Source organism: Siphateles boraxobius, unplaced genomic scaffold, assembly GCF_051911475.1.
Source record: "Siphateles boraxobius isolate OS27281-9 unplaced genomic scaffold, OSU_SipBor_1 130, whole genome shotgun sequence".
Taxonomy (NCBI): domain Eukaryota; kingdom Metazoa; phylum Chordata; class Actinopteri; order Cypriniformes; family Leuciscidae; genus Siphateles; species Siphateles boraxobius.
The window spans coordinates 42,987,360-43,002,587 of NW_027508734.1; positions in this window are offsets into that span (position 1 = coordinate 42,987,360).

Here is a 15,228-nt window from a genome sequence, read left to right on the forward strand (position 1 = left end):
GAACCTCAAATTGTCATTAAGTCTAAGCGTTGGAGTAGGCAGACGACCGGATTTACCGAAAAACAAATAAACTTTACTACAATGAAAGCAAACCATAACCAAACTCAGGACATGCGTTAATGAGAACTGACAAAGGAGCACTGAAACAAGGGAACTTGTATACACTGACAAACAAGGAGAACTAATTAGAACACAGTTCTGTCAAGACCACTATCGTCAAATATGATTGACAATTAGCATGCAGTTTGGATTGGCAGTATGGTTGTTTTCTGGGCAAGAACTCCCTGCACATCCATGCAGACTAGCATGGATAAGAGAAGGGAGAGCAACGATAACCCTCCTTAGGGTAAACAGAACCGAACCAACATGAATGTATTGCAGATATCATTAATTCAGGATTTTAATGTACAACATAATTCGAGAATTTAGTCTGATTCAGAGGGGAATCAGAATAACAAATCCTGACTGGACGAGAGGGGGGTAATGTTTTCCCTCTTGGCTCTCAACGAAGGCGGTCGCATTTTCTCTCCCTCTCCCTCCCCTCGCCTCTCCTGCTTGCTTCTCTCGTCACGTCTACTGTCTTGTACTTTGAGAGACCCTCGCTACACTGCTCTCCAAAACCAAGAAATTATGGATTTGATCAACTGGTCTCTCAACGCAATTGACACCATCTTCTCGACGAGAAGCTTGGGTTCGGGGGAACCTGACTGCCCTGCCGGGACGTTCGCAGCTGGCTACACGATGGACGCGTGGGAGAGGTGGCGGGTCGTGTGTCTGGCGGCTCTTTCCGTGGAGGACGTTGAAGATATCTACCTATTCGGCACCATGATAACAGGTCTTCTGCTGATTGGATTAGGCATTGCCCTGGTTTACCGAGGAACTAAGGAGACGGTGACAGCTGTCAAAAGCCCCGCAAGGCTGCCCGTGATGATTGAAGCGGTGGGCAGAGCTGTCTGCACTCAGACTGGGTCTATGAACCACAATATGGATAACATCATGGAGAAGCTCACAGCTTTGCAAAGGCAAATGGATCGTTTCAGAGACCAAAACGGACCAGGAGAATAGCCTGCATAAATTGAATGCGGCTACTCGCCCGAAGACCAAACAATCCCAATCTTATCTGTTTCGGCACCCCCCTACCAGCACTGGCCTTGGCCAAGGCCGCTGCTGGAACAACAACTCTCCCGGAAGAGCACTGCAGTGAGCCGCTCTTGCATTCCTTCCCCGACTCCTCAGACACCTGCTGATTGTTGACTCTGCCTGGGACATGATCAAGGTTGTCTCCATGGCAACTTGCTGTGTATCGCTATGACAATCCTGCGGACTGAGGCTCCTAGATTATGGTGCTGGCTTAGCGACTCTCTCCAGGCCTACACACACATGAACTTACACATACACAGATATGCACCTAACCCACACCCCATCCCACGCCTTCGCCGCTTCGTACCCCCAGTCTGACAGGCGGGTCTGTGACCAGCGCCATAATGGCTGCAGGACCGGATGCTGCTTGCCTGGGCTGGACTACCTCCATCCCCCACTCCCCACCATGTTGCAATGTCTTGTTTGTAGAGTGTACTGTTTATGTGCTAATGCTGCTGAGGTGTTTTTTCCTGTTCCCAGACTGTTCTCCTTACAGGAGCATAGTCTGGGGGTCGCTTTTTTTTTTTCTCCTCACCTCTCCTCATGTCATGCTGTTTTTTTGTTTTTCTCAAGTTGGCGCTGAATATAGCAGCCTCGGTAACACCTTATTACCAAAGCAAATTCCTTGTATGTGCACAACACTACTTGGCAATAAAAATTCTTGATTCTTGATTCTTGATAATTAGCTCCCGAGAAACATGATAGCTGTTGATAACACTGAAGGAGCTTATATGATTGCTGTGATGGGCGTCACATTCCTATAGACGGACGTGGATCAGCTTAGAGTCAGCTGATGCGAGCTTGACTAACGTGACCTGCCAGAACTGATGCTACACTTGATCTGAACTAGATGAATAATCAAATGAGTAACTAGGGTGACAAATTAATGAACTCACTCAGGTGGGGAGGCTGTGAAAACAGAAAGCAAAGACAAAACAAAGTCCAAACACAATGGAACCGTGACAATACACCCTCTCCTGGAAGGCGAGACCTCACACTGTAACAGATGAGAGGGAGGAGGGAAGGTGGGGGCTTTGGAGGTGGATGAGGAGGAGGCGAAGAGCTGGTAATAGGAGTTGGCGTAGGGCTGGTAATAGCAGGCAGGAGAAACCAAGGAGAAAAATTGAGGTAGTAGCCATGGTGGAGATGATGGGAGGAGTTGCCAGGTGGTGTTGACCCAGAGCACAACCAGGATGAAATCCCTGGCGAAATCAAAGTAGATAGGAGTCATGATGGAGCTTTGGCTGCCGACATCCAGGGAACGACCGACGGAGAAGCGGCCGATGGAGTTGGAGCCCAGGTCGCAGATGGAGAGCCGATGGACTTGAGTGAAACTGCCGGCTCTGGAGTCCAAGGCCAGGGTGGGGCGACGAGCACTCAAGGAGGAGCCGGTGTGACAGAGGCAGAGCCTAAGGGAAGGAGGAACCCGCTGTAGCCGTAAGGGTGGAGAGACTGATCATAGAGGAAGGCTCGCAAGTCTGCGGCGAAAGCAGAGGGACGACTGACAAAATGGGAGCTGGTGGGACGAGGAAACCCGGTGGAGCCGCAAGGTCAAGGATATCCGGTGGAGCCGAGGGTGGGAGGAGCCAATGCAGAGGCGACGATTGGCCGAGGTGGAGCGAAGGGATCAGAGAAGGAGCCACAAGATCCTCTCGTTCGGGCAAGATTGGTGGTTGCACGACCTGAGGCTTCACGTCGCAGCAAGGCGTTCCCGGGGAAGACGAAGGGCTACAGGCATCCAGCAGAGGCTGGGCTGGAGGACTGGCTGAGCTCTAAGGTGAGGGAAGCTGGACAGGATCAATAATAGCATTTCAAATTCCCAACAGGACAATGGAACGGTCTCAGTGCGGTCTTGAAACCGCGGTGATGAACAAACATCAAAGCCAAAGATCAATCACTATGGGTTGTAGACCACATACTGTGCCTCATCAGGACCCACCACCAAATAGAGCAGCTAGCCCTCCTTCTCCAGACTCACAGCACCTGAAACACAAGAAATACAAATTTACAAAGAAATAAAATTGTTCTAAAATGTGGGTACCCAGTTTAAAAGACACAATATACAAAAACATGAAATAGCCAGTGCAACTAAAAGAAAAAGACCACAATCCACTAAAACCTGTAATCATCGGTTTCAGTGATTGTGAATAGACCACTGCCACCAACCTGTCCAGGCTTCACAGGCCGGTTACAACTCACAACCCCTTTTCCTAGGACAAGCCAAATATAACTCGTAGTGACAATTGATAAAAAGAAAGAAAACATTATTCATACACAATAAGAAAACAATACAACGACAGCACCAACAAATAAAGAAATCAAAGCAAGAAAAATACAGGAAAACAATTAAACAATCACAATAATAAAGCAAACAAAAGAGGCAAAATAATAAGTAAACAAAATATCAGTAATACACAACCAAACTGAGTAATTGCACTCAAAAAAACAAAGCAAAACAACTAAAATAAACATCAACAATGCTCAAGCGTGCGAACACGTGAGGACTTTTAGGTCGGTTCTTCTGTCACAAAGTCTAAGCTTTGGTGTTGCCAGACGACCGGACGAAGAAGATGAATACAAAATAAACTGTATTACAATGAAAGCAAACCAATCCCAATCTCATGCGTTGTCGAGAACCGACAAAGAAGCACTGAAACAAGGGAACGTACTGTATATACACTGACAAACCAGGAGCACTAAATAGACCACAGCTGAACTAGATGAATAATCAAATGAGTAACTATGGTGACAAATTAATGAACTAACTCAGGTCGGGTGGGGAGGCTGTAAAACCAGGAAGCAAAGACAAAACAAAGTCCAAACACAATGAAACCGTGACACAAATATGATGATTCCCTTAGGAGTGACGTTCTTTATAACATATGAAAGCAGCTTGACAACAAACTGCATTTCTATACATTAATATGTAATTATTGTATAAGTAATATTCAAATAATAGTGACTTTAGGTACTTGTGACTTTAAATGGTGGTATACAGGCTTGTGCAAAATTCAGAATTTCAGAAGTGGGCTCCATTCAATTCATGAATTTGAATTTGAATTGAATTGACAGGAAGTGGAATTAAATTCATGACAATTCAAAGAAATTCTACACAGTCACACATAGGGTGACCACCATCAAACAAACCAAATGTGGGACGATGTGGGACATGTTACCAACACTAAAACATAACATGAAACTGTTATATAATGTCCATTTAACTTAATAAAAACATTTGTATTCTGCATTTCAGCTGATAGAAATACTTTGTTATTTAGACCCTTCCAGACAACACAATTGCATCACCAATGTAACATAGCATGTCTTTATTTTACTTGCCATTTAAATTCAACATCACTGAGCAAGGCAGCAGGCATTATGCAGATCACTATTTTTGAAACAGTTCTGACTAAGTCCAACTAAAATCAAACAAAATAAATAATGATCAAATAAAATATAAAACAACATTAAATACGTTTATTGACCGCCTTATATATTAAGAATATATTACACCAAAAACTTTCATATTTTTAGATAGGATGTGAATTAAAACAACTATAGCAGGCAAAAAATTGATAAATTCTGTTAAATTAAAATTTTAATTTACCGAATTATCCATTTGTTTTCTGACAGGGAACACATGGAACGAATCACCGCTCAACATTTTGATTGACAACCTACTAGTGACCGTGTTTACTCCTTTCTTTTCAACCATTGGATATGATTTTAAAAACGGCTGTTGTATTTGTACTTCTGACGAAGCGCTGTTAAATATAGGTGAAAAACTACGGCGCAAAAAGAATAAATAAAATGCTTTCTTAAAAAGACAAAAGAACGCATGCACATTTTCTTAATATGATAATTAAAAACAAACAGACTGATAAAAATGCGGAACATTTTCTCAATATGCGACATGGGGGACCACGGGTGAAAACACAAAGCGTGACGGGTGGTCACCCTAGTCACACAACAGAACAGCCCAGTCTCATCCCAAGGCGTCATCTAACTGACGCTTTTGACCATGTTTGACCATGCGTCAACATGCCGACGCACATGGCACCCTTTAAGCGTCAATATGAGACGCGCCTCCTAGTGGTCTAACCCTAACCCTACCCCAGACCTAAACCTACCCATAACGGAAGCGTCATGTAACTGACGCTAAAGGGTGCCATGTGCGTCGGATTTAGACGCATGGTCAAAAGCGTCAGTTAGATGACGCCCGAGGATGAGCGTCTCATATTGACGTTTAAAGGGTGCCATGTGCGTCGGCATGTTGACGCATGGTCAAAAGCGTCAGTTAAATGACGCCTTGGGACGAGACTGTGTTGAACAGAAAGAATATGTTGAATCTCACATACATTCAGAGTTAGGAAGGTTACTTTGGAAATTTAATTGCTTACTGTTATAAGTTACCCATTATAAATGTGGTAAATAATTATTTTATTTGGATTACTTTATAAATGTAAATCAATTTCCTTTTAATTTGATTAGTAACTAATTGAAATTACACATTTTACCTCAGTAATACAACTAAATACAATTACATTCATTTTGTAATTCAATAACATAATTTCATTACAGTTAACTCACTCCTCAACCCTGCATACATTTTGTTCTAATATATATATATAAAAAAATGTCCACCTAAAATTGTTTTTGTTTTTTTCTTCTAAAGATTCACTAAAGTAATTCTGGGAGTCATGTTCTATCATGTTCTGAGACATGCTCTATCATGTTCCACAAAATTACAATTACAATAAATCAAACTTAATTATTTGTTCTGTGACTAGAGCGTTTAACATTCATTGCTGGGGGAAAATATTTCCTGTTAATGTAATCTGTACAAGTAGTTCAAACTAATATCATTTAATATGTAATGCAATCATATCTGACATATACTGTAAAGCTTCATTGTTAAACACTTCACTTAAAATATCTATATGAATTTCTTAGGATTTGTTTTGAATTGCAATTCTGCTTCCTTTAATTCAAATTCGAATTGTAATTCTAGATCCTGTTTTTGACATCAATTCAAATTCAATTCAAATTCAAGAATTAAATTGGAATTTGGGAGTCATTCTCAATTCAATTTTGAATTGTCCACAAGCCTGCTGGTATATATACATACGTAACAATTATTTTGAGGATTCCCTAATGCACCCTTCAGGTAAAATATGTAATACAAGCAATTTGAGGATGAGTAGATAATGATGTTTGCAGTAATAATGATCAAATGATTTACCAAAGATACAGAATACAATTTTTATTTGAATGGGTAATTTCTACAACAGAGTTGTTGTTCTTTTTACCTACAATAATTGCACTTCAATTACAAGTTGTTTCCACTTGGCTCAAAAAAAATAAAAATTCCTCGTAGCCTGGAGCATCCTCAATTAGAATGGACAATCTGCTTCTGTTTACCACACCCCACCCCCCCACCCCGTCAAACCCACCCTCTCCTAGACACCACACCGTGGGACAGAGCTGAAATGTTCCCTACAGAGTAAGAAATAACACCGTAAGAGGCAGATGAGGATGATTCATTTTTCATCTACAGTGTTATTAGCTGTTGCAAATCTGTGAGACTGTTCCATGACTAAGCTATGAAAACAGAGGAGGAGCCCATAGCCGGTCAGAGCTGTGAGCAGGCAGTTAGTCCGAAAGGTAAATCATGGCTTGCTCCATAACATAAGCCTCCATTGGGAGAACTGTGTTTTAAAGCCCTGCCTGACTTATCGATCCAGAGCCAAAATTGCACACAGGCCCCTAAATACACACACCAATACTTGACACTCACTGTTGACTCATTTAATTAGATATGGTCACAGGGGAGGCTCAGGTCTCTGAACCAAGCCTCCACCATTTTGTATATAAAGACGTGCCTTCGACACATCTAACAAACAACTAGAGACATCCACAATATTTTATTAATTAGTTGACTTGCATTATTACTGTGAACAATGACAGGACCCACTCACGGAAATGTGTATAACACAGCACCCATCCTGCATACTGATGTTGCGGCTGGGGGAGCTTTAAATCCAAACAGGTCTTACGGACTATTAACGGATTAATTAGCATTCACATCACTTGCTCAAAACAGACTTAATTGAATCGGGCACAGCAGTTTTGAGTGCCGGAGTCTTGGTGATGTTAATTGTGACGTTTGGAAAATTGAGTCTTTAATTAATGTCTGATGAAAATATCATGTGAGAGCGAGGAAAGTCAATAAGTACTTCTATAATTTATATACAAGAGTGAATATAAAGCCATAGGCCTACATAAGCCCTCAACTGCAACGTAAAAAAAAAAGAAATCCATAAACATTTTTTTTTTTAGCATTTCGAGATTAAAGTTGAAATATTTCGAGATTAAAGTTGAAATAGTTTGAGATTAAAGTAGCCTGGCTAACGTCAGACCCACGTCTGGGAAACACATGTTAATTTTCTCGTATTTGAGGCGTGGTTTCCGAATGCCCAGAGCCGTTTATTGGGTGCTTCGAATGTCTATCAAATGCACCTGTACGTAGCTCATAGCCAATTGTTTCAATTATACCAGATGACGTATGTAGAGCGACAGAAATTAGACGAGGAAGAAGACGATAGGTCATAGATTTATGTGTACACGATGGCGTTCAGCGACTATTGCTGTTTGTGCAAGACAAACATGAGGGTAGAAGGTATATATGGACACTCTACAGACAAACAAATATAAACAAAATATTTCGAGATTAAAGTCTAAATATTACAAGAATAAAATATTTTGAGAATAAAGTCAAAATTACGAGAAGTCTTCCATAGAAGTTTTGTGTGTGTGTGTGTGTGTGTGTGTGTGTGTGTGTGTGTGTGTGTGTGTGTGTGTGTGTGTGTGTGTGTGTGTGTGTGTGTGGATCTAAACAAAATAGTAGCTTTTTACTTTTATCTGGGCTTTCAACGAAAGGAAATTCTACAAGTGCTAATCTAACAACATGGCATTACCATTTGTTTGAGGACGTTACAAAATATATACTTTACAGGCGAAAACACTTTTCAGACTGGATGGAGTTATCCAGCTTTATATGTGAGGAATTCGGAAAACGGTGAAGAGGGAGACAGTAAGGTTACTGTTAAATGTTCTCGACCCAGATGGTGTTGCCTATAGACGAGCACGAAGACATGTAGGCTTCGAGTCAACGTGCCATAAAGTTTGGACCAGGATTGTGGTACCTACTCCGGTGGAGTGTTCGTTGCTCGTCTATAGGCGTCCTAAAACAAATGCTAATGCCATGTTGGTAGATTAGCACCTGTAGAATTTCCTTTTGATGAAAGCCCAGAAAAAAGTAAAAAGCTACTAGTCAAGTCAAGTCACCTTTATTTATATAGGGCTTTTTACAATGTAGATTGTTTCAAAGCAGCTTTACAGAGATAACAGGAAAATAATGTTGTAATAATATTGATAAATATAAAATTAAATGTCCCCAACTAAGCAAGCCAAAATGGCTGTCGTGTCGATGAGGCCTTCACAGGGGACTATTATATTTAAATCCATAAGAAGCAGTTTGACTTCACGAGCGCACTTTCTATGGAAGACTGTATTCTCGTAACTTTATTCTCAGAATACTTCTAATCTCGAAATATTTCGACTTTAATCTTAAAATATTTCGACTTTAATCTCGAAATGCTAGAATATTTTAGTTTTTTACTGATTTTCTTTTTACATTGCGGTTCAGGGCTTCCGTACAAAATGAGTCTTTTTCACTTAAAAAAAATGCTTGTACTCAAAAGATATTATGCATAAGCAAAAAACTGAGGGCAATTTTACGTGTACGTCTCTCTCTCTCTCTCTCTCTCTCTCTCTCTCTCTCTCTCTCTCTCTCTCTCTCTCTCTCTCTCTCTCTCTCTCTCTCTCTCTCTCTAAGGGATGTTGGAGCATTAGAGAAAACCCTTTGAAGTGAAGAGCCAGTTCAATATTAATCTAGTACCTTAAATGATTTGTCCAAATGCATGCTGGCTGACAATTTACAGAACAGCACTGCTAGACTGCAAACTGAACTGAGTGAATAAGAAGCAGTGTCGTGACAAATACAGTGCATGCACACAATACCAGTATCACTCAATTCCCACAGGTCTCCTTCAGTGATGTCAGAGCAGGAGCTTTGACTGATTCATGAGCAAAAATATGTCTGCTCTCTGCAAAACTGACAAAACTCTCTAGAGGATTGAGTTCAAAACCGTAAAAGAGGGATATATTTATGTGATTAATTTACTTTTTGGTTGTATTCATTATTACATTTTTATGTCTTGGATATTTTATGTTGCTGTACTTCCATATTTAACTTTCACCAGTAACTTTTCACCAGTTCACTAGTCTTTTTCCAAGCAATTTTTCTCAGACTCTGTCACTTATCTCTTAGAGTTTCTCACTCACCCTTGTATCATGTCAAACCTGAAAATCTACAAAAGAAGATATTTTAAAGAATGTTGAAACTGTTTTTGTCCATACAGTGAAGGTAAATGGGGTCCAAAACAACTCTGGGAAAAATGTCTCGGATTACGACTGTAACCTTTGTTCCCTGAGAAAGGGAACGAGATCTGCGTCAAAACTTTGGGGAACGCCCCTCAGCGTAGCGCCTCTGAAGCATGAATGAAACTAAGCCAATCGTGCTTGGTGTTGCGCCATGACGTAACGTGTGACTGCATACATTGAAGCTACAAAGGGACGCCGGCACACAACAGTGTCAGCTTCTGAAGCTGATCGCTCCCAGGCAGGGGAAGGTGTGGCGAAGGGATGCAGTTCTCGTTCCCTTTCTCAGGGAACAAGGGTTACAGTTGTAACCCGAGACGTTCCCTTTTGAGGGAACTCAAACTGCATCGAATGACACTTTGGGGGAACGAGTATCAACTATGCCACAACAAGCCCTACCTGACCCAGTGTGAAGCTGCACACAGGCACACTTAGGACGAGAGCACAAGAGTGCCAGGCGTAGATGGAATGTCCAGGCTATAAAATCTGATGAAACTATGAGGGGTGGCCCATTCTGCTGCATCGCACACTTCTTGGATCGGGGCCCCTGAAAGGAGGGCTCTAGAGAACACCATGCCTCTGGTTGAATGAGCTCTCACGGCCAAAGGTAAAGGCAAAATGCGCACATGATAGGCCATATATATAGCTTGAACGATCCAGTTGCAAATGGTCTGCTTAGAAGTGGGAAGCCCGTTCTTGGGCATGACTTCCGCCATGAAGAGGACCTCTGAATTTACAATTTGAGAGCTCTGACAGGGCAGAGCAGATTAAGTCTCTCCTCATCTGCCGTCACATGAGGTGGAGGATGAAAAGTCTGCAGAACCGCAGGCCGTGCCACATAGGATGGCACCCTAGACAAATAGCCCTGCCTGGGATGCAGTATAGCTTTAATGTCGCCTGGAGCTAGTCTAGGCATATAGATAATATAGAGAGCGCCTGAAGATCTCCTACTCTCCTCAGAGAAGTAATGGCCAACGGAAAAGCCACCTTTAGGGAAAGGTTTTTGGCCTCAGCCGACTCCAGAGGTACGAAGGGGGCCTCGGCCAGCCCTTCGAGAACCACTGCCAGGTCCCATGTGGGAACCCTGGTTCGAGCCGCTGGCAGAGGTGGGCACAAATACATCAAAAACTATTTTGTTACAAAATACAAATACTGGCTCATAAAATGTAACAAAATAAAATACAAAATACTGATGTGAAAAATGTATTTAAATAAAATACAAGTAATTAGTATTTTGAAAATACAAAAATACACCCACAATAATCTTAATAAGTCTTTTTTTTTATTATTACTGAAAGGTCAATAACACAAATAGTAGCAATAATACAAATACGAGAAATGTGTAAATTCAAAATCGCGAAGAAGCAAAATAAAAAAGTATGAGCATTTCACTAAACCTGCTAAGTTAAGTTCACATCAATGGTGTGGTAGGCTGCCCTTAATGGCAAAACGTATTTGATGTAGGCTACGTAGCCATATTATCACCGTTACTCTACTCGTGCCTTAAAGGACAAGTTTGGTATTTTACACTTAAAGCCCTGTTTTAAGATCGTTTCTGATGAAATAGAACGGTTAAGATTGAAATTTGGAAAAATGCTGCTGTCCCGAGAATTTTCGGTTTCTGTGTTAGCACCCCCCCACCCCACCCCCACAATGGTTTCATAGGGGCACTGGAACAATCATTCATAAAACGCATTAAACTTTAGTTTACAAAGATGTGAAACTCACCGAGTGGTCTGGGGTGTTTACTGATATGCTCACACAAAAATCGCTGCAAAAGATGCTTTCCAACAGGTGTTTTACCATTCGTTGTAAAACTGTGGAACTATTTTTCCAAACGCCTCACAACCGGACATTCTTCCGTTGAGAGCTTGAATAATAGACACTCCAGCCCAGTTGGTGGTGATAATGCACCTTTGCCAATGTTTGGATAGCGTAGCCTACGATACCGCGACTGCATAGCTACAGAAATAATACAAACAACCCCATTCCCGTTTCCGTCAGCGGAGTAATACCGTACCTCACAGAACATCCAATACAAGTCAATGGAGTTGGACAAAAACTATGATAAAACCTGTTGGAAATCATCTTTTGCAGCGATTTTTGTGTAAAAATAACAGACCGAGAATTTTCGTCACAAAATCAAAATTCCATTTTAATCATAATATATATGATTAATCATATTAATCATAATATGTGTGGGTTTGTTTTACACATGAGACTCTAACTGCCCTGACCTCTTGTGCCTTTTCCATAGTAGAATCGCGCTGCGTGCGCAATTACTGAAAAACAATAGGATTGATGATTATTTTATACAAAATCAATATCAATATTTCTCATGTAATACGTTTAAAAACGTGTACAAACTGCAGATGATGAACGTTATATTGTGAATGCTTTACTTGATTAGCATGGAGATTTCAGTGGAGTTACGACAGACGCGCTGTTTCATAAATGGGTAGGGCCTATGATGTCCTTTTATGAATGACAACACAGTGCATTGGTCTCATAAGGCACAATTATTTTCTCTATAATGCCGTTCAGTGTGCAATGTGTGTGTGTGTAGACTGTATATTGGTCACACAACTCTTTACCTTAATGCCCTTTTTAAGTGTTCAAAACTCATTCACTTCTTGGAGGGAGCCCGGTCTACAGGGTGTCACAATATGGCAAAATCATTTACTATGGTGATTTTTCTTAAGTATTTAAGTATTTGAAATACTCCAAATACACTCCCTCAAAATATTTTGTTACAAAATACATTTCAATTTTTGCACACCTGCAAAATACAAATTACAAAATACACTAAAGTAATTAAATACGTATTTAAAATAAATTTAATTGAAATACTGCCCATGTCTGGCCGCAGGTCTCATCCTCCAAGCCCCACGGAGGAAACAAGTAACGAGGTTCAGATGTTATGGGAAGAAGGAGGCGGGAACTGGCGAACGTTCAAACAATTTAATAAAATAAAACAAATACAAAAACAAAAGTATCCGCCAGCAGCCTTTCGCGGACGACTGCTGGCTACACAAAAGAGAAACAAAACACAACATAAAATCAGGCCTGTTCCTCTCTTGTTCTTCACTGTCGTCGCTCCTCCTTTTATGCTTCCGCTCCTCAGTGAGGGATGCGAGACCGGTGCGTCTCAAAGGTGACGTTCATTATCACTCACGCCACCGGCCTCGCACCGTTCTATCACGTCCCTCTGCCTCATCCTGCTCGCCACAAAAAGTATTACCAACTGCTGTCTCCCCAGAGCCCATCACCCAGTGGAGCGTGGAAAGCCGCAATGGCAGCCACAAACACCTTGAGTGTGGATGGGGTAAGACCAGCCGAGAAGCGATCTTGGAGGAACTCCAGCACTGAAGCCACCGGGCAGTTAACAGGGTCCACCTCACGCTCTCTACACCAAATGGTGAAAACATTCCATTTAAGGCCATACAATTTCCTTGTGGAGAGAGCTCTTGAGCTGAGTATGGTCTCTACTACTCCTGCTGACAGGCCAGCTTATCGGTACTGTGCCCCCTCAGGGGCCAGACCCACAGTTTCCATAGTTCTAGCCGAGGGTGAAATATTGAGCCCTCTGCCTGTGTCAGCAGGTCCCTCCTGATGGGAATCTCCCATGGAGGGCCATCCAGGAGCGATATTATGTTTGGGAACCATACACGGGCCGGCCACAATGGGGCTACCAACAGTAGACTGATCCCGTCGCGACCGACCCTCTCTAGAACTCCAGGGAGCAGATCGATCGGGGGAAATTCGTACAGACGCAACCTTGGCCACGTCTGCACCTTGGCATTCAACCCCAGCGGGCCTGGATGTGTGAGGGAGAACCACAGTGGACAGTGGGTCGTCTCTCGAGATGAGAATAGATCTTCTTCCACTGGGCCGAACCTCTGACATATTGACTCTACCACCTCGGGGTGGAGTATCCATTCCCCGGGCCACAGCCCCTGCCTCGACAGGATGTCTGCTTCCTGATTTTGATCCCCTGGGATGTATGTTGCTCTGAGAGACAACAGTCTCCCCTGGGGCCACAGGAAGATCTGATGCGCCAGTCTGTATAGAGGGCGAGACCTCAGAACCCCCTGATGATTTATATAGGCCACCACTGACATATTGTCTGACCTCACAAGGACATGATGACCTTTGAGGTCTGGCAGGAAGCTCCTCAGACTTCGAGACACCACCAACAGCTCCAGGCAATGTATGTGCCAGGAGGAATGATGGTCCTGCCATAGGCCTCTCATAAAGCGGCCGTCCATGACCGCGCCACCATCTTTCGAAACGGCTTTTCGGCGACATGACACTCCCAACATAGGGCCTTGGGACAGAAACCCTGATCATGCGGAAAACCCCTTCGTTTTCAACCGCCACTGCAGGGCCCTCATGTGCAGCAGGCCGAATGGAATGATGTTGGATGCTGCTGCCATGAGCCCTAACACTTGTAGGGTATGGACCAATCAGACACATACTAATTATTCATTATATACAAAGGTTTATGAAACTCCTCACACAGCCCAAATGAACAAACACAAGTGAAAGAAACAGTGTCATGTTACCTGGCATGATAAGGAGATTTTACGACCTCCGAGGAATGTGGCCACATACTCAAGAGAGAGACTATGAAACAGAAACCCTCTTTAAAACAGACTTTGCTGCGTTAATCATAGACTAACTGATCTATAAATGAACATGCATAAAACTGTGAAAGAAACAGTGTAAATGGTTTACTGTCTCGTGTACTATTAGGTATATATTATGGTATGTATCCTGGTATACAACCAACTAACGATCAATGTAACCTCACCTGTATAATGCCTCCTACCTAAATAATCCTCATTTAATGACTCACACTTTGATGTACATCACCTTCTTCTAGAATGCAGTGTGGATGTGTTATAGCTATTTTAGCATTAATGAAGGTATAATCATATTATGGGACAAAGATCCGTAAATCAACTAAGAGCCACTTTCCCTCTCAGACATGTCCCCTTTCTGATTGGTCGAGTTCAACCCTTAGGGGAGGATCTTCTCCAGGCCTTATTAGAGACAGTCCACAGTCCCTCTCTTAGTTCTTTCATCCAGCCGGAACACTGTTCTGGTGTTACTGGGGAACCCCCTTCCCCCTCCACGGGGGCCCCAGGGCCCAGCAGGCCTCGATTCCAACCAGATATGGGCTCAGGCAGGAGAGAGATGACTCTCTCACAAAGAACCAAGGACAATCTCAAGAGTTTAGGAACAAAGACTCCAACCAACAACGACTCCAATCACCCATCCTTCCGACTTCCTCACTTCTCCTGGGTGCTCGGCGTGGCCTCAACAGAGTCCCAGGCCTTCACCAAACCAGTCATGCGTTCCTGGAGAAAGAGAACGCTCAACCAACTTCCACTTGACACTGCCGGAACCATCAACGACTTCAATTTTCAACAACTTCAAGAATTGTTCCCATTACAAATGCAAGTATTCAATTCAATGAAATGTGAAAATGAAATTCTGATGGTTCTTCTCATAGACCCTCTTCCGGTTTCCAATTTCATCCTATCACTAACCTATTTATGTATTCATGTGTGTATGTTGTTT